Genomic DNA, 27,735 nt, shown 5'->3' on the forward strand with positions numbered 1-27,735 from the left:
AAGACAGGAGGAGAAGGGGATGACAGAGGACGAGATGATTTGCTGGTATCACCGACTCAATGGACATGAATTTGAGCAAACTCTGGGAGATGGTGAAGGACAGGGAAGCAAAATGTCAAATACCATATGCTATCACTTACACATAGAGGAGGGAAAGGCTATCCACTCCAGTATTCTGGCCTGGAGAATTCCATGGACTGTATAGTCCATGGGGTCTCTTATACATGGAATCTAAAATATGGTACAAATGGTACAAAGGACCATATCTGTGAAACAGAATCATGGATACAGAGAACAGACTTGCGGTTGACAGTGAAGGCGAGAGGGTGAAGGAGGCAAGGATTAGGAGTTTGGCATTAGCATATGCGAACTGGTATATATATATAGCATGAATAAAAAACATGGTCCTATTATTATACAGCATGGGGAACTATATTCATTATCCTGTGAAAAACCATAATGGAAAACAATATGAAAAAGATTATATATATGTATAATTGAGTCACTTTACTGTACAGCAGAAATTAACACAAAATTAAGTCAACTATACTTCAATATTGATTATCATACTAAGTGAAGTAAGTTAGAATTTTGTTTCTGACTTACTTCACTTAGTATGATAATCTCTAGTTCTATCCATGTTGGTGTAAATGGCATTGTTTTATTCTTTTTTTATGGCTGAGTAATAGCCCATTGTATTAATATGTGTGTTTGTATATATTTTGTTGTTGTTGTTTAGTCACTAAGTTGTGTCCAACTCTTTTGTGACCCCATGGACTACAGCCCATCAGGCTCCTCTGTCCATGAGATTTTCCAGACAAGAATACTGGAGTGGGTTACCATTTCCTTCTCCAGGAGATCTTCCCAACCAAGGGATTGAACCCCTACCTCCTGCGCTGTGAACACAGAGGTGCATGTATCTTTCTGCATTATAGTTTTGTTTGAATATATGCCCATATATATTCAAAGTAGATATATATGTACTTTAAGTAGAAGTATATGTCCAGTAGAATTTCTGGATCATTTGGGAACTCTATTTTTAGCTTTTTGAGGAACCTCCATATTGTTCTCCATAGTGGACGCAGCATTTTACATTCCTACCTACAGTGTAAGAGGGTTCCCTTTCCTCCACACCCTCACCAACTTTTATTGTTTGTAGACTTTTTAATTATGGCCTCTCTGACTGATGTGAGGTGGTACCCCATGGCAGTTTTCATTTGCATTTCTCTATTAATTAGTGATGATGAGCATCTTGACATGCCTGTTTCCTTAGCTCAGGCTCCCAAATAAGAGAAATAAAAGCAAAGATAAACAAATGGGACCTAAGCAAACTTACAAGCAAAATAAACCAGAAACAAAATGAAAAGACAACTTGCAGAATGGGAGAAAATATTTACAAATAATGCAACCAAAAAAGGTTTACTTTCCAAACTACACAAACAGCTTATACAACTCAGTAACAACAACCAAAAAGCAACCCAATTGGAAAATGGGCAGAAGACCTAATAGACGTTTCTCCAAGTTCTGTTTTGGACTCTATGAGAAGACTTTGTTCCAGTCAGAATACTAGTTACCTAGTCACAAGGAAATGGTTTATATAGTTTATGCTTTCCTTCTTTATGTTTCTCTGCCTACATTGTATGTACCCAAATCCAAATCTTAAGGTTCTGTTCCCATGCCATCTCTTTAACAAACTCTAATTGGTACTCCTGCTTCAGTGTGATGACCTGCTCTCATCTATGACACCTACTTTGAAGATGCTGCTTTATTTATATGAACCTTTTAGTAAGGGCAGTTGCTACTCAGCTCTAACCCATGGTCACCATATTACAGCCCCTGTTAATGGATCATCGGAATTCTTTTTTTTTTTTCTTAAGAGAAGCTGAATGGGAGACTATTATGTGACTCTCTTCATTAGTAAATGTGTGTGTGTGATAGTCGTTTAGTCGTGTCCAACTCTTTGCAACCCCATGGACTATAGCTTGTCAGACTCCTCTGTGCATGTAATTCTCCAGGCAAGAATGCTGGAGTCATCAGTAAATAGTGGTTTAATTTTTTTTTAAATCACCATTGTACTGGCTGAAATAAATCTGTAGCCTGTGTAGGGTTTGTCAGGCTTCTATTGATACTTTGACACTTTGTTTTAGAGCATCATTTGTAAGAAGAAAAAATAAACAAGAAGTTCTCCTTCTTCCTTTTCAAGGCAGCATGGTGAATATCTCTCTGTCTCTTCCTCACACTTCTTCCCCACTGCTTCTACCTTCCTATCTATGGGTTGAAAGCTAGGTCTCAAAAGTTACCCACCCTTAGGAATAAACTGTGGAAGATTCTGAAAGAGATGGGCATACCAGACCACCTGACCTGCCTCTTGAGAAAACTATATGCAGGTCAGGAAGCAACAGTTAGAACTGGACATGGAACAACAGACTGGTTCCAAATAGGAAAAGGAGTACCTCAAGGCTGTATATTGTCACCCTGCTTATTTAGCTTATATGCAGAGTACATCATGAGAAACGCTGGGCTGGAAGAAGCACAAGCTGCAATCAAGATAGCCGGGAGAAATATCAATAACCTCAGATATGCAGATGACACCACCCTTATGGCAGAAAGTGAAGAGGAACTAAAAATCCTCTTGATGAAAGTGTAAGAGGAGAGTGAAAAAGTTGGCTTAAAGCTCAACATTCAGAAAACGAAGACCATGGCATCTGGTCCCATCACTTCATGGGAAATAGATGGGGAAACAGTGGAAACAGTGTCAGACTTTATTTTTCTGGGCTCCAAAATCACTGTAGATGGTGATTGCAGCCATGAAATTAAAAGACGCTTACTCCTTGGAAGGAAAGTTATGACCAACCTGGATAGCATATTGAAAAGCAGAGACTACTTTGCCAACAAAGGTCTGTCTAGTCAAGGCTATGGTTTTTCCAGTGGTCATGTATGGATATGAGAGTTGGACTATAAAGAAAGCTGAGCACCAAATAATTGATGCTTTTGAACTGTGGTGTTGGAGAAGACTCTTGAGAGTCCCTTGGACTGCAAGGAGATCCAACCAGTCCATTCTAAAGGAGATCAGTCCTGGGTGTTCTTTGGAAAGAATGATGCTGAAGCTGAAACTCCAGTACTTTGGCCACCTCATGCGAAGAGTTGACTCATTGGAAAAGACTCTGATGCTGGGAGGGATTGGGGCAGGAAGAGAAGGGGACGACAGAGGATGAGATGGCTGGATGGCATTACCATGAGTTTGAGTGAACTCCGAGAGCTGGTGATGGACAGGGAGGCTTGGCGTGCTGCAATTCATGGGGTCGCAAAGAGTCGGACACAACTGAGCGACTGAACTGAACTGAACTGAGGAGTTCCCTGGTGGTCCAATGGTTAGAACTCAGTGCTTTCACTGCCATGTCCCCAGGTTCAATCCCTGGTTGGAGAACAAAGTTCCCACAAGCAGTGTTGCACAGCCCAAAAAGAAATGTATCCACTTTCTTAGCCATATGTATATTACTGGGGACTCATAATAGAAGTAAGTCTCATTGGGAATCTGTGCAAGTCAACTTGTATATGGAATATAAACATCTGTCTAGTTAGAGTGAGAACACACTCACTTCCCTATTCCCCTCATTAACTTTCTACAGTTGAGTTGATTATGTTGGAACCTGAGGTTAATGTGAATATTGTACATGATGATCTCATTTGTGCAGAACATAATATAATATACCCACATAGAGGCTATCATATCGTGATTTCCAACTAGTGCACGAACATTTAATCCATATTTTTGGTGTGTATGGCCATGTGTTTGGTGGTCTAGGAAGAAAATACATGGGAATTGAACACCTAGTATGTGCCAAGATTTTTACTCTCTTCAACTCATTTTGTAAATAGAAAATAATATAAGAATCTCATAATATGTTCAGAGTAGCTTACAGATACATATGGAAGAAATAGCTGGCAGTACAATGCATTGAATGTTGTATATCATGACTGGTACAAATGGCAACAATAATAAGACCCTATAGCAAGAAGGCATTACCTTAGGCAGGAGTGATCATAGAAGACTTCCTGGAGGAGTAAAGTCTTGGAACTGCCTGGATGAAGGGATAGAAGTAACTCTGCAATTCATCATGCCATGGTTCTAGAAAGAACTAAAGGATATAATCTCTCTTCTCCTCAGGATATCTTCATCAAATGATTATGTTGTCAGAAATAAACTCCCAGAACATCTGGTACCACCAACTATAATACAGAAAAATACACGTTCTTGAGTAAACTTTAAGTTATATATACACACACATATAATGCATATATATAAATATATGTACATGTATATGTGTACATATAGTGTGTGTGTTAGTTGCTCAGTCGTGTCCAACTCTTTGAAATGTGAACTACAGCCTGTCAGGCTCCTCTGTTCATGGAATACTCCAGGCAAGAATACGGAGTAGGTAGCCATTCTCTTCTCCAGGGGCTCCTCCCAACCCAGGGATTGACCATCTGAGCCACCAGAGAAGCCTATACAAGTCCAGATAATCTTCTAATTCATCCTTCTGGTAGAGTAGAAAACAAGTAAACTAAAAATTCAAATTGATAAAAATAATGTATAAGACTTCTGTGTTACATAAATAAACCTCTTCTCCCCTTGATTTGCACAGTGATTATTGGATCGCTTCTAAAAACTTGCATGGGTCAGATTTATTAAGGTAGAGAACATTCACATTGTTTATTTAGTCACTTTGTTTTAGCCTTTATATTTTGTTATACTAAAGAGCCAACTGTCTTCAAAGTTGCGTTTTAGGTAATAATAAACTATAGGGTTTATTTTTCTGCACTTAACAGGAACATCATAGAAATCTTCCTAAATTTGACAACCTCTGACAGCTAAAAACTGGTGGCTTACCAATGAGGGTTTGAGACTAGCACAGATAAAGATACGAAGAAAGCAATGTTTTAGGGACACCCATTGTGTTGTGTTATGCCAGATAGAAAATTTACAAGAAGAACAAATGAAGAAAACTTAAGAGAATATAGTATAGTAAATTCATATGTCATTAAACATAATTTTATGTTAAATTAAGGAAACCATTATTTAATTAAGACTTCTTTATGACAGGACCAGTGCTGAATAACGGGTACTAGTCAGCTTCCAAGATGGCCACCAACCAGCCTACCTTCTGATATTTACGCTCTTTTGTAGTTCCCTCCCATTTTGAATCACTATCTGGCTTGCATGATCTAAAATATGGGAGTGATGTGAAACTTTTGATGTGAAATAATCCCATGGACAGAGGAGCCTGAAAGCCTACAGTCCCGCACAGAGTTCCGACACAACTGAAATGATTTAGTGCATGCGTATATGGGGTTACAGCTTCCTCCTGGCATTGTGAAAGGCACCACAGGTTCTGTCTCTGTCTCTGGGATCACCCGCTCAGGGGAAGCGAGCCGCCATGTGGCGTGGACTCTCACGTGGCCCCGTGCAGATACCCACGAGGAAAGCAGCCTCCCACCAACAGCTAGTGCTTACTTGCCAACCGTGTGAGTGAGCTATCCCGGAAGTAGATCTTCCAGCTTCAGTCAACGTTTCAGATCTCTATAACCCCAGCTGACATCTTGACTGCTTTGGACGCACCAGAGTTAGAACTGCCAAAGTTGCGTCTGAATTCCCCTGCTCCTTCTTTCAGAACTTGAGTGAGTCCCCAAAGTCGTTGTATAGAAATCCCACAAAACCTCAGGTACGGGAGGAGAAAAAGGAGGATGGAGGAGCTGTTGAAATTCTTTCCTAATTCGTAGTCTCATCTTTCCCAGAGATGACTCTGAAATCATGTGAGTCATAGAAGGAGGCTTTGCACCTTTCTCTCCTTTGTGTAAGTCCTCTTAGAGCCTGACAGTGCAGGATGTGGGCAACAGAAGAGATTATTTCCAGGGAGTACTAGTAATGATGCTGAGCATGAAAATAGTTAACCAGGACAAAAGAAATATCTCAGACAGATCAATTGGGCAGAGAGCTGATGTGCATATGAAAGAATTCCCATCTGGAAACCAGAGGGTTGAAGTTCTGAAGAAAACTTCAGGGCCCCAGTCAGACAGTGTCTGTCATGCAAAAGGCCTCGGTGATGGAAGGAACAGGAAATGTCATCAAAAAACTAATGAGACTGTCAAGTTTCAGCTAGAATTAGATGAAAGCCTGCTTCACTTGTAGGGGATAGTCCTAGTTAGAAGATGAGGAGCCAGAACAGAGCTTGAAGAATTGGATGTTTAAGATAGATTTTTAAATCTCTCCTTATTCGCCTACACCCTCTATACTACATTTAAGAATAAAAACTTCAAAGTATCTGACAACCCAGAATAGGTGTGATTTCCCTTTGGAGAAAGCACTGCTCAAAAAGGTACCTGGAATCTCCAGTTTTAAGGGAGAAAGTTTACCTGGATCATGTACAACTTGAGAAACTGGGGCCTTTAGAGGGTCCAATTATGGAAGCTAATTTTAAGGGTCCAATTATGGAAGATAATTTCAAAGAGAAATTGAAATGTATGCGTGCATATATATAAATTTGACCCAGTTGTCAGGTTTGCTTTGCTTTCTAAACATACTTGAAAATGTTTGTGTCTAAAGGGGACTGGCACTGTTTCTTGTATATATTTTTCTTAAGATTTAAGGTCAAAAGGCACATATATATTTAAGCTGAGCATGAAAGAATTGATGCTTTTGAACTGTAGTGTTGGAGAAGACTCTTGAGAGTCCCTTGGACTGCAAGGAGATCCAATCAGTCCATCCTAAAGGAAATCAGTCTTGAATATTCATTGGAAGGACTGATGCTGAAGCTGAAACTCCAGTACTTTGGCCACCTGATACAAAGAACTGACTCATTTGAAAAGACCCTGATGCTGGGAAAGATTGAGGGCAGGAGGAGAAGGGGACAACAGAGGATGAGATAGTTGGATGGCATCACCAACTTAATGGACATGAGTTTGAGTAAACCCTGGGAGTTGGTGATGGACAGGGAGGCCTGGTGTGCTGCAGTCCATGGGGTCACAAAGAGCTGGACATGACTGAGCAATTGAACTGAACTGAACTGGAATTATCTAATACTCACATCAGTTTCCCATGTAAGACTAGTTTTTCCCTAGTCATTATGTGAATAGGTTTATTAAAATCATGCTAATTGTCTATGTTTCTTCTTTTATGACTTACTTATAAATGTGGTCAGACCACACTGTCAAAGTATTTATGCTCTTTCTCTCCCTCTCTCTTCCCTTCTCCCCCACCTACTCCATATGTGTGTGTGTGTGTGTGAGTGTGTGTGTGTGTGTGTGTGTGTCTGGTGTGAATAAATCATAGCTTCAGAATCAGATCAGATCAGATCAGTCGCTCAGTCATGTCCGACTCTTTGCGACCCCATGAATCGCAGCACGCCAGGCCTCCATGTCCATCACCAACTCCCGGAGTTCACTGAGACTCACGTCCATAGAGTCAGTGATGCCATCCAGCCATCTCATCCAGTTTAGGCTAAATCACATACTGTTTAAAATATTGACACCTATTATAATCTCTCTATAATAGCCCTGAGGTCACGCAGTGATGGAAACCACACTGTCCTGTGATAATGCTCTTTGGTCCTCTTCCTGCATCCATAACTTTTCCCCTCACCCTGCGTCTCATCCCTCTCTAATAGGCCTGCTACACATCACCTCATTAGGATGTCTGCACTTTCTCTGTCAGAATGAAAATTCTTCTACATCTCACTTTTTGTTGAAGGTGTGACTTTTTTATTTTTTCTTCCCTGTGTCCTGTTTGTTGTTTTAGTGTGAAGTTGGGGGGAAAATTTATTGGAGGCTTTTCCCCAGTTGATCCTTCAACCTTGATAACTTATAGTTTTCAAAATTCATTTTATTTCTCTTTCCTTCTTACCAACTTTTGAAGTTTATTCTGTCCTTTATCATCCCTCACCTAGATATGGTAATAGTTTCTAAATTTATCTCCCTGACTCCTGACTCTGTTCGCCTTAAATATATCATATACCATGGTTCCAACAGGGTAATCATTGTAAAATTCAAATATAATTATGATAATTTCTCAGTTAAAATATTCCATGATTCCTTAATACCAACTTACATTGTAACCACAAATGAAATGTCCTGGTATATAAAATCTGTTATAGTCTATTCCCAACCTACTTTATCAGACTCATCTTCCTTTAACCCTAATATATTTATTTCTGTTTTCCCACTTCATTTCCCCTGAAGGGCTCTCTCCATCTATGAAACATTTTTTTGTCCCATATTCAGTTTTTAATTTCAGAATTAGATACTGCATGAGGAAAGAAAGAAAAATAGTGTTTACCTGTCCTTTATTATACATGTTCTGACTTGGAGTACCAGAGATTCTGCAATCTGAGAATTGGCAGCAATTCCTTTCCTAGTAAATGAGAGACAATAGTTTTATAGTCCCACTATTGTCCTGCCAGTGCATTTTCTTGGCAAAACTCTATTAGCCTTTGCCCTGCTTCATTCCATATTCCAAGACCAAATTTGCCTGTTACTCAAGGTGTTTCTTGACTTCCTACTTTTGCATTCCAGTCCCCTATAATGAAAAGGACATCTTTTTTGGGTGTTAGTTCTAAAAGGTCTTGTAGGTCTTCCTAGAACCTTTCAACTTCAGCTTCTTCAGTGTTACTGGTTGGGGCATAGACTTGGATTACTGTGATACTGAATGGTTTGCCTTGGAAATGAACAGAGATCATTCTGTTGTTTTTGATATTGCATCCAAGTACTGCATTTCGGACTCTTTTGTTGACCATGATGGCTACTCCATTTCTTCTGAGGGATTCCTGCCTACAGTAGTAGATATAATGGTCATCCGAGATAAATTCACCCATTCCAGTCCATTTCAGTTCGCTGATTCCTAGAATGTCGACATTCACTCTTGCCATCTCTTGTTGGACCACTTCCAATTTGCCTTGATTCATGGACCTGACATCCCAGGTTTCTATGCATAATTGCTCTTTACAGCATCAGACCTTGCTTCTATCACCAGTCACATCCACAGCTGGGTATTCTTTTTGCTTTGGCTCCATCCCTTCATTCTTTCTGGAGTTATTTCTCCACTGATCTCCAGTAGCATATTGGGCACCTACTGACCTGGGGAGTTTCTCTTTCAGTATCCTATCATTTTGCCTTTTCATACTGTTCATGGGGTTCTCAAGGCAAGAATACTGAAGTGGTTTGCCATTCCCTTCTCCAGTGGTGTTGGAGAAGACTCTTGAGAGTCCCTTGGACTGCAAAGAGATCCAACCAGTCCATTCTGAAGCAGATCAGCCCTGGGATTTCTTTGGAAGGAATGATACTAAAGCTGAAACTCCAGTACTTTGGCCACCTCATGCGAAGAGTTGACTCATTGGAAAAGACTGTGATGCTGGGAGGGATTGGGGGCAGGAGGAGAAGGGGACGACAGAGGATGAGATGGCTGGATGGCATCACTGACTCGATGGACGTGAGTCTGGGTGAACTCTGGGAGTTGGTGATGGACAGGGAGGCCTGGCGTGCTGCAATTCATGGGGTCGCAAAGAGTCGGACACGACTGAGCGACTGATATGATCTGATTGTCCTGCCAATTCATCCCTTCTCTTCATTTTTTCTCCTCTTCTGGTCAAATTTCTAAACCCAAACATAGCAACATCTGAGGTACAACTAGAGTAAAGTAGGTGGTGGTTGTCACTAAGTCGTGTCCGACTCTTTGTAACACATCAGGCTCCTCTATCTTCCACCATCTCCTAGAGTTTGCTTAAACTTATGTCCATTGAGTCGATAATGCTATCTAACCATCTCATCCTCTGTGGCCCCCTTCTCCTCCTGCCCTCAATCTTTCCCAGCATCAGGGTCTTTTCCAGTGAGTCAGTTCATTGTGAGCAGTGGAAATGGCATGCAAACATGGAGATGGACATGGCTGGTGATGTATTCAGAGAGGTGAAATATCCACAATTAAAATATTGTGTGACAGAGACAGGAAAACCCTGGTAATAGTTTCTGTAGAAATTTTCAAAAGCTTTTGCATCAGTTCCTAAAAATCCAATAACCAGGAATTAGATATGAAAGACAGCTAGCAGACCAGTGTTGCATTAGAAAATTATCTTCCAAAAACATAGAATTATTTGCATTATTCAGTCCTCAAGCTGTAGAACTGAAAAAGAGATTCAAACAACATCCAGAAGCACAGGAAGTAGAAACAAGAGCAGTTTTACAAGCAAACACAGGCTTTAGTTTAGGCAAAACTTATTTTATTCAAGGGAAAGTATAGAGAAAGAAAACAAAGCAATTTAAAATGTAGTACTAAGGGAAAAATACTACAATATAAAAGCAATAAAATCTTACTCTTAAAACGAAGGTAAATAGATACCTCTGAAAATAATCTTTTGTAACAGAAGAAAATATTTTTATACCCTCAGGGAAATTCAATAACAGTAGTATAACAAACATAGAGGACAAAAAGGTGAAATACAGAAGTCAAGATAAGTAGGAAAATGAATGAATAGAAAGAAAGAAAGAACTGCTAGAAAATTAACAATAAAAGAACTTCATTAACTGTCACATTTCAGTAAAAGCACATAATAGTAGGGAAAACTTAATTGGTTAAATATAAGAAAAACTTGAGCTAGACTACAGAGATAAAAATTAAGAAAACTATGAGATAGGTGCTATATTTGAATAGATTGAGTATTTACTATACATCAAGCCTTATATAGCATTTATCTATTAGACCCAATTTTCATTCATCAAAATACAGTTATTCCTAGTAGCAAATCTATCAGATAGATATTATTATCTTCTTCTGTTTACATATGAGAAAGTTAAAGTTTAGGAGCTTAACTTGGCAAGCCTGGAGAGAGGGTGAGGACAAGGGCCGTTGACTCTAGGTTGAGGAAAACTCTTCTTATAAAAGTAAAAGTCTATATCATAAAAAAACTAAAACTATAGCTGAAAGACTAAGAACAATATATGTAAGACATATGACAACCAGACATGTAATTAACTTATTTTAACTGTAGAAGGAAAACATGAACAATGAACACCATATGAGAAATGATGGTCTGAGGACATTTATAGGCAAATCACAAAAGAAGAAATATGGCCAAGTAACATACTTTGAGTAAATAATAATACATGGATCTGCTGAAGAATCATTAGTACATAGGTATGCTGAAGAATCATTTAGCAATGTAAGTTAAAAGCATTAAAAACAAAGACAAATTTTAAGACAAAAATCTACTATCAATAATTCGTCATTGTAGATAAATTAATTTTATGAGTGTACAATTGTGTATGTTTGTTACAACATATATTTCTCATAGTATTGTTTGCAACAGGGAAAAAAGAAATAGTTAAGTGTTCTAATAAGGGAAGTTAAATAAGTTATTGAATATACAGTGAATCATTTTTATGAAATAATTTCCAGCTCTTCAAAATGATGTTACATCTGTATTAGATGGGAATAATTACATGGGCTTCAATTACAATATGTGAACAAAGTACAGAAAAGCATGTATGGCATCCTCTATGAAACTCTTTTTGCTTATTTGTGTTTTGTATTCTTTCCTTAAAGAACCTAGATTATTCACATTAAAGTAAATAGAAACATCCCAGTGAAGAAGATTCTTGGTTTTCCATAACTTTAATGTAATAAAGCTCCTGTCCCAAAGACCACATCTTCATCTTCCTCTTCGGATAACATCACCTAAATCAGGCACAAATATTTTGCTAAGGACAGACAACTAGGAAAGATACACCACAGCAGGACTGCCTGGAAGGAACTGGAAGCATTTGTGGAATGCAATTCCTCCCAGTTGCCCCCAGAAACTGAGAGGAAGGAGTAGAGATACTCTGGAGCACCCCATTCCTATCCTCTGAGATCCTCTGCCCAGTGCAGAAGCAAGGTAATGTAGAAGTGTGCATTTCAGTAGCAGGGAAAGAGTGAGACCTAGATCTAAGGGAAAACAGGACCAAGAGCAGAATAGGGGCATACAGAAACCAAAAGGGTAGATGCCACTGAATTCTCTATCAATCACCATCATTCAGAAGTGCCTGGACTGAGAGGTTCAAGGTTAAGAGTAATCTACACATAGAGAGCCAATGGGCTATAGGTAGGTTCATTCTGATTTCCCTGGGTAGTCTTGTTTTAGGTTTGTTGTTTTGGTATAAATTTTAATAATGCTCTTTGTCATTCTCACAAATGTCTTACTTTAAATGATAAATTACATCATTGTCCTAGCTATGACTTCCTTCCTCAGATTCTTTTCGTTATCTAGATTTTCCAAAATTGGTAGAGGTAATACCAATAAAGAGGATGTATGTGGCCAAATTATTTTATATATTGGAGGCCAAACAAAAAAGAATCCTTTGGAATAGCAAATTCAGTAAACATGGTAAAGAATCCATGCAAAATGAAATTTTCAATCCCAGAAGGTATTATAATTCTCATAGGCTGCTGCTACAGTAGTAAACTGGAGCTAAATTTTTATTTAGATATCTTAAAGTCCATGCTGCTGCTGCTGCTAAGTCGCTTCAGTCCTGTCCAACTCTGTGTGACCCCATCCATGGACAGCAGCCCACCAGGTTCCCCCATCCCTGGGATTCTCCGGGAAAGAACACTGGAGTGGGTTACCATTTCCTTCTCCAATGCATGAAATCAAAAAGTGAAAGTGAAGTCACTCAGTTGTGTCTGACTCTTAGCAACACCATGGACTGCAGCCCACCAGGCTCCTCCCTCCATGGGATTTTCCAGGCAAGAGTACTGGAGTGGAGTGCCATTGCCTTCTCCATTAAAGTCCATAATATATAGTAAAGTAGTAACTGAAACAAATATGAAGTAATAGCTAGAAAAAGATGTGGATGCATACTTATTCACATCAAAACAGAACTAATCATGCTAAGGAAGAAGCATAAGGAAAAGCTCTATGCAGCCTAAGTTAACAAAGGAGATTCCTAGGTAGTGAAATTCTGGTTGTTAATAATTTTATTCTTTCAACTTTACTATAGTTTCCATTTTTCCTACTTTGAATTTGAATTAATTTTTTAACCTAATAGAGCATTTAGAGATTGAAGTTGTAGTAATTATATGAATGAATTATCTAAATGCCTCAATTCTTAGCATACAATAAGAGCTGAATCAGATCAGATCAGATCAGTCGCTCAGTCGTGTCCAACTCTTTGCGACCCCATGAATCGCAGCACGCCAGGCCTCCCTGTCCATCACCAACTCCCGGAGTTCACTCAGACTCACATCCATCAAGTCAGTGATGCCATCCAGCCATCTCATCCTCTGTCATCCCCTTCTCCTCCTGCCCCAATCCCTCCCAGCATCAGAGTCTTTTCCAATGAGTCAACTCTTCACATGAGGTGGCCAAAGTACTGGAGTTTCAGCTTTAGCATCAGTCCTTCCAAAGAAATCCCAGGGCTCATCTCCTTCAGAATGGACTGGTTGGATGTCCTTGCAGTCCAAGGGACTCTCAAGAGTCTTCTCCAACACCACAGTTCAAACGCATCAATTCTTTGGCACTCAGCCTTCTTCACAGTCCAACTCTCACATCCATACATGACCACAGGAAAAATCATAACCTTGACTAGACGGACCTTTGTTGGCAAAGTAATGTCTCTGCTTTTGAATATGCTATCTAGGTTGGTCATAACTTTCCTTCCAAGAAGTAAGCGTCTTTTAATTTCATGGCTGCAGTCACCATCTGTAGTGATTTTGGAGCCCAGAAAAATAAAGTTTGACACTGTTTCCACTGTTTCCCCATTTATTTCCTATGAAGTGATGGGACCAGATGCCATGATCTTCGTTTTCTGAATGTTGAGTTTTAAGCCAACTCTTTCACTCTCCACTTTCACTTTCATCAAGAGGGTTTTGAGTTCCTCTTCACTTTCTGCCATAAGGGTGGTGTCATCTGCATATCTGAGGTTATTGATATTTCTCCCGGCTATCTTGATTCCAGCTTGTGTTTCTTCCGGTCCAGTGTTTTCCATGATGTACTCCGCATATAAGTTAAATAAACAGGGTGACAATGTACAGCCTTGACGAACTCCTTTTCCTATCTGGAACCAGTCTGCGGTTCCATGTCCAGTTCTAACTGTTGCTTCCTGACCTGAATACAAATTTCTCAAGAGGCAGGTCAGGTAGTCTGGTATTCCCATCTCTTTCAGAGTTTTCCACAGTTTATTGTGATGCACACATTCAAAGGCTTTGGCATAGTCAATAAAGCAGAAATAGATGTTTTTCTGAAACTCTCTTGCCTTTTCCATGATCCAGCGGATGTTGGCAATTTGATCTCTGGTTCCTCTGCCTTTTCTAAAACTAGCTTGAACATCAGGAAGTTCACGGTTCATATATTGCTGAAGCCTGGCTTGGAGAATTTTGAGCATTACTTTACTAGCGTGTGAGATGAGTGCAATTGTGCGGTAGTTTGAGCATTCTTTGGCATTGCCTTTCTTTGGGATTGGAATGAAAACTGACCTTTTCCAGTCCTGTGGCCACTGCTGAGTTTTCCAAATTTGCTGGCATATTGAGTGTGACACTTTCACAGCATCATCTTTCAGGATTTGAAATAGCTCAACTGGAATTCCATCACCTCCACTAGCTTTGTTTGTAGTGATGCTTTCTAAGGCCCACTTGACTTCACATTCCAGGATGTCTGGCTCTAGGTCATTGATCACACCATCGTGATTATCTGGGTTGTGAAGATCTTTTTTGTACAGTTCTTCTGTGTATTCTTGCCATCTCTTCTTAATATCTTCTGCTTCTGTTAGGTCCATATCATTTCTGTCCTTTATCCAGCTCATCTTTGCATGAAATGTTCCTTTGGTATCTCTGCTCAATAAGTAATATCTATTCCTATTTAGGCTTTGCGTGCTGCGATTCATGGGGTCGCAAAGAGTTGGACACGACTGAGCGACTGATCTGACCTGATTGCTATTTGATGGTATAAAATAGCTTGATTGCCTAAGACTTTAATTTCTTATTAAAATATGTAAGGGTTATTATGGTTAAAACTTCACTGTAGTTTTGATGTCTGCAGCTTTAAAATTAGTGAAAATAACAACAAAAAAATTTAATTAAGACTTTTTTTAAAGAAGTTTTAGGTTTACAGCAAAATTAAGAGGTCTATATTCCCCTCTCCAAACATGCATAACCTCATTATCAACATCATATCAGAGTGGTACATTTTTTATCATGGATGGACTTATATTGATACATCATAATCACTCAAAGTTTATAGTTTACCTTAGGGCTCACTCTTGGTGTTATACATTCTTTGGGTTTGGACAAATGTATAATGACATATAGCAATCATTATAATACCATACAGAGTATTTTTACTGCCCTAAAAAGCCTCTATTCTTTGCCTTTTCACCCCGTACCACTACACCTCTGGGGATCACTGATCTTTTTATTGTCTCCATAGTCTTATCTTTTGTAGAATGTTGTATAGTTGAAAACATGCAGTTTGTAGATTGGCTTCTTCTGTTAATAAAACGCTCATACGTTATCTCCAAGTCTTCTCATGGCTTAGTAGCTCTTTTTTAATTTTTAAGCACTGAGTAATATTCCTGGAGAAGGCAATGGCACCCCACTCCAGTACTCTTGCCTGGAAAATCCCATGGACGGAGGAGCCTGGTAGGCTGCAGTCCATGGGGTCGCTAGGAGTCCGACACGACTGGGCGACTTCACTTTCACTTTTCACTTTCATGCATTGGAGAAGGAAATGGCAACCCACTCCAGTGTTCTTGCCTGGAGAATCCCAGGGATGGGGGAGCCTGGTGGGCCGCCGTCTATGGGGTCGCACAGAGTCGGACACGACTGAAGCAATTTAGCAGCAGCACAGTAATATTCCATTGCTTGGATGTGCCACAGTTTATCCAATCACCTAGGGGCTTCCTAGGTGACACACTGGTAAAGAATCCATCTGCCAATACAGGAGGTGCAAGAGATACTGGTTCAGCCCCTGGGTTGGGAAGATCTCCTGGAGGAGGAAATGGCAACCCACACCAGTATTCTTGCCAGGATAATTCCATGGACAGAGGAGCTTGGTGGACTGCAGTCCATGGGGCAGCAGTTCCCAACCTTTAGGGCTGCCCTGGTGCTCAGCTGGTAAAGAATCTACCTGCAATGCAGGAGACCCCAGTTCTATTCCTGGGTCGAGAAGACCCCTTGGAGAAGTGGTAGGCTACCCACTGCAGTATTCTTGAGCTTCCCTGGTGGCTCAACTGGTGAAGAATATGCCTGCAATGTGGGAGACCTGGGTTTGATCCCTGGGTTGGGAAAATCCCCTGGAGAAGGGAAAGGCTACCTGCTCCAGTATTCTGGCCTGGAGAATTCCATGGACTGTATAGTCCATGGGTTCACAAAGAATCGGACACAACTGAGCTACTTTGGAGGATTGTCATTGGAGGATATCTGGGTTACTTCCAAGTATTGGCAACTACAAGCAAAGATGCTAGAGAGATCTATGTGCAGGTTTTTGTGTGGACATACATTTTCAGCTGCTTTGAGAATGTAATTAATAGATTGTATGTTAAGACTGTTAAGTTTTATAATAAACCACCAATATCTTCCAACGAGGCTGTGACACTTTGCATTTCCACCAGCAGTATATGAGAGTTCCTGTTGTTTCATATCCTTATGAGCATTTGGTGTTGTCAGTGTTCTACATTTTGGCCGTTCTAATAGGTATATGGTGATATTTCATTGTTTTAATTTGTATTTCCCTGATGACATATGATATGGAGGATCTTGTCATATTCTTATTTGCCATTTGTATATCTTTGGTAAAATATCATAAATATTTTTCAGTTAAGTTGATTCATTTTGGTTTTCTAAATCTCCAGTCTTAAAACTGGGTTAGGAGTAATTTTTATTTAGTTACAAACTCACAATATATAAAATGTCACTTTTGCATTTGAATATTTTAGATTGGAAATCATAGAAGTGTAAGTTTCAAGACTTCAGGAAGTTTTTAAAAGACTGTGCATACCACAGGTATTCCTAGGAAAAATGATTTTCCAGAAACACAGTGAAGAAGAGAAAAGAATTTTGATCATTCTTTCTAAAGGAGGGCAGCGATCTTATTTTGAAATAATTAAAAGTACCCTGCATTATCTGAGGTTTAGATTTTTAGAGTTCAAATTGGTATGGTTTCATTTTTATTAATAGATGAATGTCAAAGAGAAAGGAAGTATACTGTGAAAATGAAAAGTCTGTGTTAATTGAATGTATTAAAAAATTGCCCCCCCCATGAAGTTAATTTCAGTTTTGTGATGCAAAATGCAAGTAAAAGGCAAAACAGCAATTGCTGTATTTTTGTTTTGGATTTTTTTTTTTTTTGCATATTATTTCCAGTGCTTTATTCATTGTGTTCTTTCACAATTTTTTTCACAATTTTTTATTTTAAAAGTGTTTTATTGAAGCATAGTTGATTTATAATATTATATTAGTTTCAGGTGTACAGCATAATGATTCAGTATTTTTGCAGATTATACTTTATTGTAGATTATTATGACAGTAGCTATAATTCCCTGTGTTATATAGCATATCCTTATTGCAAAGAGTTGACTCATTGGAAAAGACTCTGATACTGGGAAGGATTGGGGGCAGGAGGAAAAGGGGACGACAGAGGATGAGATGGCTGGATGGCATCACCAACTCGACGGACATGAGTTTGAGTGAACTCCAGGAGTTGGTGATGGACAGGGAGGCCTGGCATGCTGCAATTCATGGGGTCACAAAGAGTCAGACACCACTGAGCAACTGAATTGAACTGATATTGCTTATCTATTTTATACATGCTAGTTTTTATCTGTTAATCCCATACCCCTAAAATGCCCCTCCTCCCTTCTCTTTCTCTCTGGCTAATCACAAGTTTGTTTTCTATCTTTGTGAGTTTGTTTCTCTTTTGCATATGCACTCACTGTGTTATTTTTTAGATTATCATATAGTATGTCTTCTCTAATTTCAGTAAGCATAATATTCTCTTGGTCTATCCAAGTCTCTGCAAATGGCAGAATTTCATCCTTTTTATGGCTAATATTTCCTTATATATATGTACATAAATATATGTGTGTGTGTGTTGTTGTTGTCCAGTCACCCAGTCCTGTCTGACTCTTTGCAACCTCATGGACTGCAGCATGCCAGGCCTCTCTGTCCCTCACCATCTCCTGAAGTTTGCCCACGTTCATGTCCATTGCATCAGTGATACCATTCAGCCATCTCATCTTCTGACACACTCTTCTCCTTATGCTCTCAATCTTTCCCAGCATCAGGGATTTTTCTAAGGAGTCAGCTGTTCACATCAGATGACCAAAATACTGGAGTTTCAGCTTCAGCATCAGTCTTTCCAACAAGTATTCAGGGTTGGTTTTCCTTAAGATTTATTAGTTTGATCTCCTTGCTGTTCAAGGGACTCTCAGGAGTCTTCTCTAGGGCCACAGTTCAAAGGCATCAATTCTTCAGCACTCTGCCTTATAGTCCAGCTCTCACAACTGTACATGACCACTGGGAGGACCATAGCCTTGACTATACAGACTTTTGTTGGCCGAGTAATGCCTCTGCTTTTCAACACACTATCTAGGTTTGTCATAGCTTTCCTGCCAAGATGCAAATGTCTTCTGATTTCATGGCTGCAGTTACCATCCACAGTGATTTTAGAGCCCAAGAGGAGGAAATATGCCCCTACGTCCATTTTTCCCGTCTGTGTATATGTGTGTGTGTATATACACACACACACACGCCACATCTTCTTAACCCAATTGTCTGTTGATGGGCACTGGGGTTTCTCCATTTCTTGGCTATTGTAAATAATGAAACAGTGGATGTTTCCCGGGTGTTCATTGGAAGGACTGATGTTGAAGCTGAAACTCCAATACATTGGCCACCTGATGCCAAGAGCTGACTCATTGGAAAAGACCCTGATGCTGGGAAAGATTGAGGGCAGGAGGAGAAGGGGACAACAGAGGATGAGATGGCTGGATGGCATCACCAACTCAATGGACATGGGTTTGGGTGGACTCCGGGAGTTGGTGATGGACAAGGAGGCCTTGCGTGCTGCAGTTCATGGGGTTGCAAAGAGTCAGACGTGACTGAGTGACTGAATTGAACTGAACTGAAAGTTAAATCTAAGAGAGTCCTAATTTTATTCAATGATGTCACCAATGTTCAAAACAGTTAGATATAGTATTTTGTGTGGGAACTGGCCTTACAATGTGTGGTACATTCTTAAAAATATTGTCATTGGCAGGAAATCTCAAATTTTGAAGTTACATTTTATTTTTGCATATTGACTAATTTTTTCCAAATAATTGTAGAGATTGACTAGTGTAGGGAGTACTGGTTTAGGGACTGTTTGGTGGACTATAAGAATATTGGTTTTCTTCTGTTATATGAAAATTGTTTTGGGAGATAATTTTGAAAAAGTAATGTGATAGATTGAATTGTAAGTTCCTAATGATTTATTTCCTTCCCACCTCTCTCCCTTCCCTGTACACATTGGTTTTGAGCTTGGCTTTATAACATGCCTTGGCTAATGGAATATAAACAGACATTTGCCATACCTAGGCAGAGACTAAATATGCCTTCAGTGCTTGACTCTGTATCTGTTTCCTTCCTACCCTTTACCACGAGAGAGGAGCATCTTTAGATAGTAGGTCCCTGTGGGTTCTAGAATAAGAAGAAACATGGAAACCGGTTGCTCTCATGTTACAGAGCAAGATATTATTATTTTTTGTTTGTTTTTAGCCTAGAAGATATAGGAATTGTTAATTCCTACAAATATTGACCAGTAAAGTAAATGCCAGAAGTGGAATGATGCCAAAAGGAACCCTAAACTATAGAACTAGGAAATATATAGCAAGTAAACTGAGATAGGAGGCAGGAAAAATAACAGTCTATATTATGCATTAGTAAAATGTGTGATAAAATGATTACCTGCAATAAGTTGGAAGCACAAAATACATCTAATAAACTTCTGATGGGCAAAAGAGATATTGAGCAGAATTTTCATAGCACAATTTGGGTGTTATTAGCTCAATTTGATTACCTATTATAAGAAAGAATGAGCTATGAGTATAACTGGCATGCTTCCAAGGCTGAATAAAGAGCAAAAGATAATTTAAACATTCTGGGACTGGTGGATTAGGTGGCATCTCCCACCAGTAAAATGTTCTCAAATTAAGGCAGTCACAGAGCAAAAAACTAATCAAGAATGTGGCCATCACACATTTGTTACAACCTGTCATTAGATTAAAATAGGTCCAGAAAATCCTCTCAGTTGGACAGAGGTCTCAGAAAAAAGACCTAAATGGGTTGATATCCCAAGGAATAACATTAATCTCAAGACAACCAAAATTAATGACAGTCTAGCTCTGTCCAATAGAAACATACTACAAATCACATGTCACCTAAAATTTTTAATAACTGTGTTTTAAAAAGTGAAAAGAAACATGAAATTAAGTTCAATAATTTTATTAACTTACTAAGTATATTCTTATTCAATCCAATATATACAAAATAAAACAATGTCTGCATGTGATCAATATAAAAATACCGATGAGAAATTTTCCATTTTTTTTGTTGCTCGGTGTGAAAAACAAGTGTGTGCTTTATCTTATATTCCATCTCAGTTCAGACTAGTTGCAGTTCAAATGCTCAACAGCCATAGTTGACTGATGGTTACTGGACTGGACAGCAGAGCTCTAGTAAGTGATGTATACCACAAAAAAGGTTTATTGACATGGTCCCTAGCAAAGGAGATGAAAATGTTGAAATACATGGGAAAGTTGCCAAGAAAGTTTTTGAGAAGAATTGTATTATCAAAATAAATTACATGACTCTTTGAAATGCAAATTGACCCTTTGGACCTTCTGTGGCATTCTGAGAACAATCTGAGAACTGTAATTACTGTATTCTGTTGTAATATTGGAGGTGTTTGTTGCCATAGCAAAAGCTAACTAATGCAAGGAATATTAAAAATATTTTTTATATCAGTAGGAGAAGGCAATGGCAACCCACTCCAGTACTCTTGCCTGGAGAATCCCATGGACAGAGGAGCCTGGTAGGCTGCAGACCATGGGGTCGTGAAGAGTCGGACACGACTGAGCGACTTCACTTTCACGCATTGGAGAAGGAAATGGCAACCCACTCCAGTGTCCTTGCCTGGAGAATCCCAGGAACGGGGGAGCCTGGTGGGCTGCCGTCTATGGAGTTGCACAGAGTCGGACATGAGTGAAGCAACTTGGCAGCAGCAGCAGACCTTTAATAAGATAGGTTGTTACTACTGCCAAATCATGCATAGCTATCCATCCCAATTTTGGTCTCTGCAACATTTATTGAAAAAGTGAAAGCTTATCTCACTAAATACCAAAGACTAACAGGAGCATTGGAAGAGCTGAAGGATTGTTATCAGAAAGACTTGGATCTGAATCTTAATTTTACCACTCTTTAAATGTGTAATATTTACACCAGATACTGTTAAACTTAGCATAACATAAACTGAGTCTTGAAAAGCATTTATATAAAGGAGCTTGCTTTCTTTAATGTGGCCCCTGTATAAAGAAGTTTATGAAAGCTTACTGGAGACATGTGGCCTGGCCTATAGTCATTCCCAGCAGTCAAACATGAGAGTGAGGCACTTTGGACCACTCAGCTAAGGCAAAGCATCTGATGGCTGCAGCCACATAAGTGACCCAGTCAAGTCTAACAGAAGGCCTGTCCAGCTGAGCACATCTCAGGTTGCTCAATCCAGAGACCCACAGGCAAGTAAAACAGTTGTTTTAAGCCACTAGGTTTGGGGGTTAACATTTGTTACAGAGTAACTAGGTTTGACTTGTGTATATGTGTGCTCTGTCGCTCAGTAGTGTCTGATTCTTTGTGACCCCACGGATGTAACCCACCAGGCTCCTCTGTCCATTGAGGTTTTCCAGGCAAGAATACTGGAATGTGTTGCTATTTCCTACTCCAGGGGATCTTCCCGACCCGAAGATATAACTCACGTCTTCCTACAACTCCTGCATTGGCAGATGAATTTTTAACATGGTGCTACCCAGGAAGCCAGGTACGATTTAAGGGGGATTTTTAACCCCCTTTGCCTGGCCTTGCCATATAACAACACTGAAATAAATATTATAGCCTTGTTTTGTAGATAAGGGAACTGATCAAGGGCTTATGACTTAAGGAGGGTTATGTAACCCCCTTGATCAGTTGCCTTGTCTACAAAACAAGGCTAATAATATTTATTTCAGTGTTGTTATATGGCAAGGCCAGGCATATAGCAGGTTCTTTAAAAAAGCACTACGTTTTTCTCATTTTTCTTCATTTTTCCTCTCTTTTTCTATTTTTTATTCCTCTGTGGCTTCTTCTCTCCTCCTCCCTTGATGTTGTAAAAACAATATTGCTGGAATCAATGTGTGGCCTATCAAGATGGTTCCTGCAGAAAGGCCAAATGATTACTCATTTGGCTAAGTCAGTACTAAACAAGTTGGTATAAAATTAGCTGCATCCCATTATAGACAGATTTGATAAAAAATCTCATTAAATGCAGGGGGAAAAGTGTATATCCCTGTAGAAGTACAAGTTTTCCTATAAATATTCCTGTAAAATATTCTCCTAAGTGATACATTTCTCAACTAGTCATGATGTTTCTCATCAGGAGAGTGAAATATGTATGTTTTTGTGTCTAGTCTTATTTCTATTCCAAAAAAAAAAAAAACCTGTTTCTTTGGCAAAGCCTACAGACCAACAAGACATTCTTTATTCCTCTAGCTTAATCAAAATCTGTAATCAGTGAATAAGAACCATTTGCCTAAAAGAAGGGAAACTGGGTCTAAGATTTGAATGACTCATGCAGGAACTTTATGATTTGCTCTGTGCTTTATGAAGTAATTTCATAATCATATGTAATTATTTTAAATATTTTATAAACTATAGTGACTTTTTAATGAATTTCTAATTATTCAATACAGTTTCTAGAAAGATTTGCCGAATATGTAGTATATGTGTGATGAGTCATTTGTCATCCAAAAGCCTGTGAAGAAACCCTCATTCCTAAAAATAGGGTTCCCATAGATTCGATACCGGCTGTAATTTTTCACTTGAGACATTTCCTTTTATATCTCTGACTCCACTTTTGGTAAATCATGATACATAACTATATAAAACATCACATAATCTAAAGAAAGGGAGTAAAGGTGCCAACTGTACCACATCACATGCAGTACACTATGCACCAAAAAATTCAACTAGCCAGTGAATTCCAGGAGAGGGAGGATCAACTTTTCACTTTTCCTCGTGCTGTGATCCACTGTCTCCCACCCTACCCTTGAGCCCCCACTTCTTGGAAATTTATGAGATCTGGCATATACTGACAATAGCAAAAACCCAATTATTAACATTATCAGTACATTTTTTTTGTTTAGTTTCTTGGGATAAAGCTTTTGCATTAGTACAAGACCTCATTCATTCTTGTGTGTCCAAAAGATAGAACTCTAACAATGTATCAACATTTCCTCTCAGAAACAAAATCAGGTTAGAAGCGACAGAAAGATCTCTTAGACTGGATGTCTTCTGAATATTCAGCTCTCCATTTACGTGGTCAAGTGTGGAAACATGAACTGATATAAGAATATAACATAAAATTCAAGTAGAAAGCTATATGGCTTGCAAATTGTTCCAGTCCTACAAATCTAAAGCATAACATTGCAAGATTGTTTTCATTTTTGATGCACCCTTGTAAGCATCTGGAAAAATCCACAAGATTGGGTTCATCTTAGGTTCTGATTACATATCCACATTTTACATCAACCAAAAATGTTCTAGTCCAATCTGATCAAATCAATATTTTAAAATACTTTATTAAAAAAGAAAAAAGAGAGAAAAACACCTAAAATTTGGGTTTTGTCCTCTTTGGCATAGTTCTTTCAAATACTTGTGATATTTTTGCAGGACTTGTTGGGTAACAGAGCACATGCTTCAGGTTTATTAAATTTATCCTAAAATGCTTGTTTCTGCCTGGGAAATATTTTTATGTCACAAGTCAGCCCATAGACAACACTGCTGTATCATAGATAGCTATGGGTAGAAGGATTTCAGAATGATCCAAATCTCTCTGATTCAAATCTCTCATTTAATAGATGGGAGCTGGCCCACAAGAAGTTAGTATTCTTTTGCCACACCCTCTCCAGCTGTTGGTGGGAATGCAAACTAGTACAGCCACTATGGAGAGCAGTGTGGAGATTCCTTAAAAAACTGGAAATAGAACTGCCTTATGATCCAGCAATCCCACTGCTGGGCATACACACTGAGGAAACCAGAAGGGAAAGAGACACGTGTACCACAATGTTCATCGCAGCACTGTTTATAATAGCCAGGACATGGAAGCAACCTAGATGTCCATCAGCAGATGAATGGATAAGAAAGCTGTGGTACATATACACAATGGAGTATTACTCAGCCATTAAAAAGAATTCATTTGAATCAGTTCTAATGAGATGGATGAAACTGGAGCCTATTATACAGAGTGAAGTAAGCCAGAAAGAAAAACACCAATACAGTATACTAATGCATATATATGGAATTTAGAAAGATGATAGCAATAACCCTGTGTACAAGACAGCAAAAGAGACAGTAATGTATGGAACAGTCTTATGGACTCTGTGGGAGAGGGAGAGGGTGGGAAGATTTGGGAGAATGGCATTGAAACATGTAAAATATCATGTATGAAACGAGATGCCAGTCCAGGTTCAATGCACGATACTGGATGCTTGGGGCTAGTGCACTGGGACGACCCAGAGGGATGGTATGGGGAGGGAGGAGGGAGGAGGGTTCAGGATGGGGAGCACATGTATACCTGTGATGGATTCATTTTGATATTTGGCAAAACTAATACAATTATGTAAAGTTTAAAAATAAAATTAAATTAAAAAAAATACTTATTTCTAAAAAAAAAAAAAAAAAAAGAAGTTAGTATTCTTTCCACAAGGTCACACAACTTTTAGAAAAACAAAAAAGCAAAACACAAAACACTCACAGAATCTCTCTTGTTATAGTGATTCATTCAAAGGTAGGCACTTGACCAAAATTTGGCCAGTTAGAATAATTTTGCTAGCCACAGTGATTATTTCAGTAATACATCACTGAAACAAGAAACAAGTTGGTGTAATCAGAATAAATTCCAGTGCCCATATCAAATTCATAAGAGGTCTCTTTTATTTCTTATGCCGAACTTGAAAGACTGGTAGTTCTAGTGTTGGGGGCAGCCATGGAGACACTTCAAGCAAGCAAGCCACTTGAATGAAACTGGAGAGATTGCTTTTCCTCCCCAGTACTTACATATCTTCCTTAGTATCTCTCTCCTAGGATTTTAACTGTGTAAACTGTTGACCTGAACAGAGAGACTGCCACATATTTTTCCAGCAAAAACTGATTTATTCACAATCAACAGAATTGCAATTTGAGGTCTACAGCCATGGCAAGCCATATGCAAGTGCCCACACAGCAAGGGAAGGAGAATGCTTATATAGAGGGGAAAGGAGGTTGCCAGGGCTACAGTGAACACAGAATGCTTGGCTTTTCATTGGCTGAGTCCTTGCCAGGAAAGAAGAGCAGGCTTTCTTCTTCCTGTTGGGTTCTGCTGTTATCACAGGGCGTGAGAGCTCCCCCTTCTGGTCTCCTAACTCTATTTAATTCAAATTTCTGTTTATCACATTTTTACAAAGCCAATATATTTCTTCTATTTTTGATGTATGCATTTTTAATTAGCTTAAGTAAGTTTGAGCTGGGTTGTGTCCTTTCTATGAACTCAACATAATTTACTTGATTATTAAAACAATGTAAGACTTTTAAATCTTTCAGATACATTGATACTGTTAAAAAGAATGCTTTGTATTGAAGTCTTTCTTTGTATTTCAGGATTATCTTCCTAAGAGAGCTATACAGAGATTCTTAAAAATGAAATTCCTCAATATGAGAGAGCTTCTTTAAATATGGAATTAATGGGCCATGAATATTGACCCACTATTAAAATATCTTTCTGAATATAAAAATATTCAGAAAAATGAATATTTTAAGGACTTCTTATAACTATTTTCTCTTTACCTTCTAGACATGGTCAAGCTTTATTTCTTTTAAAACTATATGGGCAGATTTTCCTTATCTAAATTTTGTTAGACTTGAATAGTATCAATTTTAAAAATGCTGTTTTTAGTTCAAGGTAAAAGCTGGTACTTCATTTTCAAAAATGAAAGTTGATTTTTTAACTAGTCCTTTAAATTTCTTTAGGATGGCTGATGTGACAGTCATAGCAAACTCATTCAATTCTAAGCAGTTGCAGGTTGTCAAAGTCTCTAATTTGTCAGCCAAAATATAGTTAATCTAAAGAGAGGCAGAATGAGTCTATTTGGGATGGTGTTGAGTAGGAAAGAGAGCAGTGAAAGCCACCAAAAAATAGGGCATTTCTTGGAAATCAAATTTTATTTTTAAAAGTTATTTTTTCCTACTTTGTATCACAACTGCGTGTATTTGTAATCTGAAAGTAAAGATTCAAATATTTCTTCTTATATGTTTACTTCAAATTCAGTTCAGTTCAGTCACTTAGTTGTGTCCGACTCTTTGCGACCCCATGAACTGCAGCACTCCAGGCCTCCCTGTCCATCACCAACTCCCAGAGTTTACCCAAACTCATGTCCATTGAGTCGGTGATGCCATCCAGCCATCTCATCCTCTGTCATCCCCTTCTCCTCCTGCCCCCAATCCCCTCCAGCATCAGGGTCTTTTCCAATGAGTCAACTCTTCTCATGAGGTGGCCAGAGTACTGGAGTTTCAGCTTCAGCATCAGTCCTTCCAATTAATATTCAGGATTGGTTTCCTTTAGGGTGGACTGGTTGGATCTCCTTGCAGTCCAAGGGACTCTCAAGAGTCTTCTCCAACACCACAGTTCAAAAGCATCAATTCTTCAGCGCTCAGCTCTCTTCACAGTCCAACTCTCACATTCATACATGACCACTGGAAAAACCATAGCCTTGACTAGACAGACCTTTTTTGGCAAAGTAATGTCTCTGCTTTTTAATATGCTATCTAGATTGGTCATAACTTCCCTTCCAAGGAATAAGCGTCTTTTAATTTCATGGCTGAAATCACCATCTGGAGTGATTTATTTATATTCAAAAACTGTAAGTGATTTAGTTTGAGAAGCTCAAGGAGAATGAGACTAGGTCACTAGTTATTTTGAAATACGAAATAATACAAACCACTCAAGAAACAACAGAAAGGTGTCTTCTGAAAACTTTAAAGTACTTCAGAGAACAAATATTGTAATTTAATATTCCTTTTATTTTGACCCAGTTTTATATCCTGATGAATCAAATGTGTTATATAATTAATAACAAATCCCAATGGGAGAGCAGCAGCCAAATTGTAGGGTTGTAACATTGTGTTGTCGGAGAAGGCGATGACACCCCACTCCAGTACTCTTGCCTGGAAAATCTCATGGGCAGAGGAGCCTGGTAGGCTGCAGTCCATGGGGTCGCTAAGAGTCAGACATGACTGAGTGACTTCGCTTTCACTTTTCACTTTCATGCGTTGGAGAAGGAAATGGCAACCCACTCCAGTGTTCTTGCCTGGAGAATCCCAGGGACGGGGGAGCCTGGTGGGCTGCCATCTATGGGGTTGCATAGAGTCGGACACGACTGAAGCAACTTAGCAGCAGCAGCAGC

The 27,735-nt window shown here is 39.0% G+C and overlaps 1 long non-coding RNA gene across 2 annotated transcripts in view; it reads left to right on the forward strand.

Moving 5' to 3' along the window:
- Positions 1-5,525: 5,525 nt before the first annotated feature.
- LOC139187180 (uncharacterized) overlaps positions 5,526-27,735 on the forward strand; it is a 75,607-nt gene continuing 53,397 nt past the window's right edge. The window contains exon 1 of one of the 2 annotated variants that reach the window (XR_011570790.1): positions 5,526-5,723. This is a non-coding gene — a long non-coding RNA (uncharacterized lncRNA). The remainder of the gene's footprint in view (positions 5,724-27,735) is intronic. The other variant, XR_011570791.1, reaches the window with a different exon arrangement.

This window comes from Bos indicus, chromosome 15 (assembly GCF_029378745.1).
Source record: "Bos indicus isolate NIAB-ARS_2022 breed Sahiwal x Tharparkar chromosome 15, NIAB-ARS_B.indTharparkar_mat_pri_1.0, whole genome shotgun sequence".
Taxonomy (NCBI): domain Eukaryota; kingdom Metazoa; phylum Chordata; class Mammalia; order Artiodactyla; family Bovidae; genus Bos; species Bos indicus.